Here is an 8623-nt window from a genome sequence, read left to right on the forward strand (position 1 = left end):
TGTAGTGTTGGTACACTTAAGTTGGTAGAGGAATTGCCCTTGATGATAGACTTATGTTTTTAGCCGGTATATCGATAGACGTAAAAGGGTGGGAAGATATTTATGGTAGGCTAATGGTCTATTGCGATAGAGTTATGGGACAGACCTCATTTAATTTAGAAATCAGATGTTGAGATGAAAATCTATAATAGTTGAGTAAAAACCCCACTAGTGAAACCAAAAAAATAGATATAAGTCGTGAAAAAATAAAATGAGACAGGGAATATTAGGGTTTTCAGTCATATGTTAGAGGTAGAAGACAAGGATATTCTGGTAATTTCGGGTTCATTAAACCTAAAATCGAACGTGTACGTGCATATAAATGTGTACATACATATGAACGCATACGTACATAACGTTCTTTTGCTTAGTGTACGTCCATAAATCCGCTTTAATGAACGATATTATTGTAATTTTGTGGTCATCTTCAACATATCTTCTTCTGCAACCCTAACTAATATTGTCGTTGTTGTTCACCGGAAATAGAACAAGTCAGAGATGTTACTAGAACAACCTATGTAATTCGTAATTGTTTATCTATTTATTATATTTCCGAGAGGTAATGAATAATAACCACACAAAATTACATTTTAATTATAGAGGGTAATATTTAGATAACATAAATAGTATTTGTCGAATTGTATATATTACTCAGTTCAACTAGGTAGAACTAAATATATATTTAGATTTGTATTTATATTTAAAATATGAAAATGATAATTAAGGTTTATAAGAATTTCTAAAACATATTGAACTATTAAAGAACCAAGTTTAATCAACAATACAAGAATTTATCACTTTCTAATATATACTATTGTTTTCACATAAAACACTATTTATAGTATAAAGAAGACTTAGTAAGTGATCACCTCAAATGAAGCAAAAGAGGTGAAACCCAAGTTTTTATGAACATTGTGTTATGAAAACCTTGTATATGCTAATTAATAGTGATAAATCTTGTGGTCAACTGCTAATTAATAATTTATATTATAGTCCAACTGGAAATATGAAAAAAATGCAAAAGTTCAACTATGGATTTGAGAGTACAAGTGGATAACTATGTATAATTATGTGTATACCAAATAATTTTTTACTAATATCATGTTGTCTTTGGTTCATTTTACCACAGTGTGATGATTTTAAATAAATATTCCGCCGCCAAAATCTATTTTTTATTCGTTTTCACATGATCCATATTGAAATTTATTTTAATAATTCTACTACAGTTGCACCAAGTAGTTCAAGTTATACTGAAATTTTCTACCTAAGTGATCTAGTTATACATAAGACCTCACATTCACTCTAAAATTCTATTAGTTACAACCAAACAAATCTCAGTCCCTCCGTCTCTGTTGCAACTCTTTTATCGTCTGCAAAAGCTCAATTTTCTACTACTTATAGCTTCTAAGTAGATATTATTTCTCATCTATTACTTCATTAAGCTACATTTCTTTTCTCAAACATCTCTACTATTATTACTTCATTCTTAAAGAAATACATCATTTCATAAACCAACTAGCAGTTCATACATAACACAAGTCTTGAGAGATTTGTAAAAATCTAAAGCCAACAAAAAAATCATAAAATACCATTGCTTTCCCATAAAAGATCCAAATCATACAAAGTGAACACATCACAAGCATGAACTCTAGAAGAGAAGATGTAACCATCAAACCAAACCATAAACAAAACACAAAGTCATGTCCTAAACTGAACAAGTTCTCAACATGTTCGAACCAAAGGGTCCTATTGCTTTGTTTGAAGCTACATCATCTTCAAGCATATCCTCAGAAGCTTATATATATACCTAAAGAACAACAAGAAGACGGACATGAGCTATGCTGCTGAAAATATAGATGTCATTCATAATCATGCAGTAGAAAAGAAAGAAGCTTTTTTTTACCATTCCGGAGACTTTTGAAGGAGACGGACTTGCTCAAAGAAGAGAACTTTAGAGACAATAGATGTAAATTGTATATCAATCTGGTTACTTCGATTTGGTGTCAGAGGGGATTGGTTTGGATATACCAATCTGGATCGGAAATTGTAACAAACAGTGAGGGATTGTGCATAAAGCCGTAGAACTTAATCGCCAATGGCACATCCTTGACAGCCGCAGTGAACGCATTCAACCACTTTCTCTTCACGCAAGTTCTTCGGTACACGACATACACATGTTGTTCCATAGTTGTGGTCTCTTGGCTGTATACACCGCAGGCAGCATAATCGTTCGTATCCCGACTGCAATTCACAAAACAGAGAGTTTTAAATAGAGTCAGTAACAAACAGAGAAACATAACAACGAAACTATATCTGTGTTCACTGAAAGACTACAAAAGTTAAATCAATGTCCAGATACGAGAATATACAAACAGGATATGCATCTAAAGTATAAACTGAAAGCATGGATACAAAGATCCAAGAGAAACCATTATCAAGAAGCCATACTTTCAGAATTCAAATGATGTTTAAGAGGCAATGTTAAGAGTTATTCAGGATTCAGAAAGCGACGAAATTGGTCAATCTAAGTGACAAACAGAGAAAACATATTGTTTTGGACCCTACCAAACAAAAGAAGAATCTCAAGTCTAGAACCTATTGTTTTGTTAAGATCATTCCACGAAAATGAATATACTAGGACACTGATTTCAGTGAAATACCTACATAAAACCATCGGTTCTATGATGAAACCCGACCTAAACCAACCAGTTCTATCATAAATAAACCTGACACACTCCTTACTCAATGATCTACTAGATAAGGTCTCCTTTATGGATATAGCATTGCATTTAATAATCTTTTTAAAGAACTTTCACTCTTATCAGCAGGCAAGAGCAGAAACACAACACATAAGAGTTATAAACCAAATTTAAATCATATATATCTAGCGCTAATGAGGCTTGTGTTGATAGATTCTACCCAGAACAGAGCTTTTCTAGCGCCAGATTCTCATCACCACCACTTGATTCAATAGCACTCCTAACCTGAGCATCTCCAAAACCCATCTCCACAAGTTTCTTGACCTGTGGACAAATCAATCCAACACGAATCTTTTAACTACACAAACCAGACACTACATTGAACCTTTTAAATCCATTTCAACAACTCACTTTTTCCTCTAGAGAAGAGTTCCTTGCGAAAGTCTCAGTCCAGTAGCGAGCTGTTGATACAAATATTTGATAGTTCTTGATATACTGTAAACATCAGAGATAATGTATTGCTTCAAAGTGACTAAAAAAAACAGGGAAAAACAGAAGATTATGAAAGGTTGATGTAGAATATTATAACCTGTTCAGCTACAACAACATCTTGAGGGTCTTTGGGCTCTGGTGCAGAGAGTAATGCCTGGACTGAAACAAGAGCAGTCTTCGGAGTAAGAGATGGACTCCACTGGTCTTTCAATATATCGAAGCATATTGCACCGCTCTGGCTACTAATATTTTGGTGCATGTAGGTTCGATTAACATGAATCATCAACAAAGATTGAACAAACTAACATACAATCACATCAGTAGTGACCCTTAAAAAAACTTTACCAGAGATTGAACTTTTGACCACAGATAAAGACAATTATCAAACAAATACCACAAGGACATAGATAAACATTTGTGCATCATAACAATGATTCAATCTCTATGAACTTCTTTAGTACCAAGCTTATGTTCTCTTACACATTTATCAATCACAATAAGAAAACTACACAGATTCATAAAATTTGCAAATGATTAACATAAGAATCAGAGTCAACATCTTCTTACCAAACTCTGGTTGAAAACTGCATCTTTGGAGGCTCAAATGGATACCCTTCTGCAATTTTTTATAACAAAAGATCGATTAGGAACACCAACACAATACAAATCAAACACCCATAAACCCTAAAATCTCAACTCCTACACCAATCGAAACAAAATCAAGTGAATCCAATAACTACATAATCCCCAAAAACTAGGTTCTGGGTATTAGAATTTTCACAATCAAAGCCCTTAAAGTAGAAGAATTTGGGATCGGACCTGGCATGGTGATATCGATCTGAAAGGTTCTGCCTTTGTAAGGAGTACCGATAGGACCAGGGATGGTTCCGGTGAGTCGGGTGAGATTATCGGCTTTCGGGCTGACCCGGATACCCGAAGAATCGTTGTCTCAGCTGCAATCTTGAAGCTCTTTCTGGACTCGACTGAAATCTATCATCTTTTTTTATATCTCTCCTCCGATTGAAATATCCCAAAGAAAAGGGAGAGGAAACCCTAACAAGAAAAAAAGATTGAAACTTTTATTTGATGGAGAAGTGAAGCTTCTTTTCTTGCATTTTAAGGGAATTTATCCAACAGTCCATTCTTTTCTTGCAGAATCAGAGTAAAGGAGGATTTGACAAAAATCAAACAAACATCAATTCAAAAATAAATAAAAACAAAAACAGGAAAACAAGAGCAAGAACATAAGATCTCAAGTTTTTCTTTTCGACCAAATTTAATTATAAATGGCAATACAGTAATAAAACACACAACTCTGGTTTAAAAGTAATAATCAAACTTTTTCTGTATTATTTGAGTAAGTCGAAAATCTAAACGTGTTGTTCTAGTAATAAACCTACTTTTATGTATTATTCTAGGTAATTTCTCAAATTTTTAATAACATTTATGAAATTACGAGTACAAAATTACCAATTAAAACTAGTTTGCATAGATTTTAGTTTCAAAAATAATTATTGATATTATATCTGACCATATGGTTTCATCTCCATTCAAATTTGTATTTATATATTTAGAGTTTTTAGAAATTTAAACTGGGTATGTTGGTTTTATTTGTTTTTTAATTTAATATTAAATTTTATACCAAATAAAAAAGTTTACATTTTACAATGAAACCCAAAAAATAAATCGCTCCCACGAAGAAATAAATGGAACATTCAAAAGAAAACAAGAGCTTAAACCACATCTAATATGGACTATTGATACAACTGAAATAGAACCCAAGGAGAGAGAGAGAGTGTGCCAGATTGATCCTCCGGCGAGAGGGAAATTAGACGATTCCGCATCGTGCGATCGACCAGAGCTTTAGTAGCAGTGAGAGAACCTACTTCAATTGAGAAAATTCTACGATTCCTCTCTTTCCATATCATGTAGATGGTAGTTTGTAAGAGGATCTTCAAGATCTTGATAGCAAAATGAGAGGGATTAGATTGAACTGTTAAGACCCAGGAAGCTGTATCCGAGAGCGAAGTTGGAGGATTAGTAAATACGTTCCGCCAGTGAGAACTGAGCTGGAGAACTCGCAATCAAAAAATAAATGTGCATGGGAGTCGAGGCTAGAGTTGTAGAGAACAAAGGATGTTGGAACATTCAGTCCCATTGCATCAATCTTTCTCGAGTGGATAACCTTGTCTTAGCAGCTAATCAGTGGATGAAAGAGAACCGTAGAATAGATTCCTTGAATCAAACCGCCTTGTGCCAAGACACATGAGGGGAGGGTTGACGGATTTGTTGCCAAGTGCCTTTCGCGGAGAACTTTACAGAGATAGAACCAGATAGTTGCCTCCACTGATACCAGTCTGAGCCTATATTAGGAGAAGGAGGTGGGAAATTAGACAAACATACTTGCAGCTGCTCCACCTGAAATGAACGAGCATTGGGAAAATACCACTGACCATCACGCGTAGCATCCCAAACCGTGGCTTCTCTACGAATCTGCAGTTCCCTTGGTCCCAACTCACTAAAGAACTCAATCAAGGGACCAAGACTCGTCCAAGAATCGTACCAGAATGAGGCTTTCAGGTCATTCTTCACTTGGCACCTTAACATGCCCTTGACGGTAGATTTAATCTCAACCATCTTCCTAACATTCCAAGAAAGCCGAGAGTAGCTCTTCATTAACCAATAATTTCGTCTCCCAAAGATGTTATGATCCAACCATTTAACCCACAGGGAGCTGGATCGAGTAAACATCTACCAAACCTGTTTTAAACGGAAAATAATGGCAAACTCTTCAAGAGACCGAATACCAAGACTTCCTTCCCCCTTTGTTTTACACAAGTCCTTCCAGGCAACCCTGGCCCCTCTAGCTGAATCAGTTGTTCTTCCAGAGAAAAGTGGAGCATAATGAATCTACTTTCCTGTAGAAGCTTTTTGCAGAACAAAGACTTGGCTCCAGAAATTAACTTTGTCATAGATAATAGAGACAATAAGACGAATCTTTCCCGCGTAAGAAAAATACCTTGTTGTCCAAAAGTGAAGTTGGCTAGTAATCTTCTGGATAAAGGGTTGGAGAGATGCCAAAGAGAGCTTGGTCAGACTCAAGGGAAGACCTAGATAGCAAGTTGGAAATGCTCCAAGTCTGACCCCAATTAAGCCTGAGACTGCGGTAGATTATTTATCAGCATAACCCCCCAAGGAATAGCTCAGACTTCGTGGGATTCATGTCCAAACCAGAGTAAGAGTAAAATTTTTGAAGAATCGATGTGATGCCAAGCAAAGAGTTCTGAGAGCCATTAGAAAAACTAGCTGATCATCTAAAAAAGCTAAATGAGTGAGCTGGGGAGAACTGCAGAAAGGATGTGCAGAAAACTTGCCCTTTAAGAGGCATGCATCCAACATTCGTGATAAAACCTCCATCACCATGATGAATAGGTACAAAGAGATACAATCTCCATGTCATAGGCCTTGCTTCCCTTCAAAAAAATCTGCAAGCTCGCCATTGATAGTGATAGAAAACCATAGAGAAGAGATGCATTCGTTAATCCAAGTTCGAAAAAGGGGAGGACATTGTTGAGCCTCCAAGATCTTGAGAACAAAGTCCCAGCACACTATGTCAAAAGCCTTCCTAATGTCCACTTTAAGCATATCGCTATTAAGAAAAGATGACTTATCATAATTCCTGATTAGCTCTAACGCAAGCAAACATTTCTCCTAGATCCTCCCACTGAGAAAAGCGGCTTGGTTAGGAGAAATGCAATCCATAAGAAGGGATTTTAGCCGATTAGCCATGATCTTAGAAATGATTTTGTAGGCCAGGTTACAACAGTTGATGGGTCGAAAGTCTGCAAGAGAGACAGCTTCAGGTGTCTTAGGGATGAGTGCAATTACTATCGCATTCATGTCTCTAAGGAGACGACAATAACGAAAGAACTCTTGAACCGCACAAATTAGATCCGGGCCAACTGTAGACCAAGATGACATGTAGAATTCAACCGGATAACCAGCTGGACTAGGACTTTTGCTATTTGGCATGGCAAAAAGAACATCTCTAATCTCCTCTGTAGATACCTCACTTAGCAGCCCTTAGGCTTGCAATTCAGAACATCTGAATGGTTGCAGATCCTGCAAGAGTTCAGCAGAAACCGGAGAGACTGCATGTATGTGGCTCCAAAGATAGACTTGAAATAATCAACAGCATGGCGATTAATCTCATTAGGGGTCGTTATTTTATTGCCTTCTGCGTCTCTGAGGAAGTGTATATGATTTTGAAAATTCCTCTGCATCACCATATTACGGAAAATGCACTGTTTCTGTCCGCAAGAGCCAACCATTTAATACGAGATTTCTGCATATATAAGGCCTCCTCAGCTGACAAAAGGAAGTTCAATGCCTCAGTGGCAATATTCTCCTCCCTAGCCAGCTCAATAGAAGGAGAGGTGAGAATTCTCTTCTGGAGTTCCGCGACTTTTGCCTCTTTCTCTTTAACCCTGATGGAAATCTCACTAAAATGTTACTTATTCAAAAGTGAGGCTTTAACAACTTTAATGCCCTGACTAACTTGAATTGGCAGGACCCTATGACAGAGTTAGCGGCCCATTCAGAAGCAATCAAGTCCGCGTAATCTGGGTGCTCTACAAGAGGGCAGAAAAACTTGAAAGGCCTATTGACCACCCGATGAATATTGGGGACTAAGAACAAACAAGGTGCATGATCAAACTGACCAGGCTATAAGAATTCTAAATAAACGTCTGGAAAAGCACTAACCCAATGCTCATTGATTAAAGCATGGTCAAAGCGCTTAGAGATTGGTTCCTCCTCCCTATGGTTCCACCAGGTGAAGTTAAGACCTTTCGAAGGTGCTTCAAAAAGATTGGCATCCTGCATTGCAAACTCAAAGTCACTGACTCCATGCAAATCAATGTCAGCTACGGGAAAACCAGAATGATGTTCACTCCTAAGAATTTGGTTAAAATCTCCAATAAATGCCCAACGGCTCCTGGCTAAAGGAGTAGAAAAATGCAGGAAGGCCGACTCTTCCCAAAGGGGAACCCTCTCTTCTGCTACATTGAAACCATACACAAACGAGACTGTCAAATTGATGTTCTCCGCCTCGAGGAAAAAACCACAAGTGATAGCTTGAGCATAAACTTTGTACACCACCACTAACACTCTCGGATCCCAAACAACCACAATTATAGTGGTATTATGGCTGTCAAAGTTACCAAAGAACTTCCAACCAAAAGGAATTGCCTCCAGCACCCTCTCTAAATTTATAGGTTGTAACTTAGTTCCCAAAAATGCTCCAAAAAGAAGTTTGTGGATATTAATCCAATCTCTTGTCATTTTTTGCCGTCTATGGCTATTTAGATCTCTAATGTTCCATCCAAAAAACA

The 8623-nt window shown here is 36.9% G+C and overlaps 1 long non-coding RNA gene and 1 pseudogene across 1 annotated transcript; both read right to left on the minus strand.

Annotated features, from left to right (window-relative positions):
- LOC109126564 lies at positions 1613-2034 on the minus strand. Its single transcript, XR_002033466.1, has 2 exons — positions 1943-2034; positions 1613-1846 (listed from the first exon to the last, which is right to left on the minus strand). It is a non-coding gene; the product is annotated as an uncharacterized LOC109126564 (long non-coding RNA).
- On the minus strand, positions 2934-4277 carry LOC104710810 (annotated as a pseudogene).

Source organism: Camelina sativa, chromosome 9 (assembly GCF_000633955.1).
Source record: "Camelina sativa cultivar DH55 chromosome 9, Cs, whole genome shotgun sequence".
Classification (NCBI taxonomy): Eukaryota; Viridiplantae; Streptophyta; class Magnoliopsida; order Brassicales; family Brassicaceae; genus Camelina; species Camelina sativa.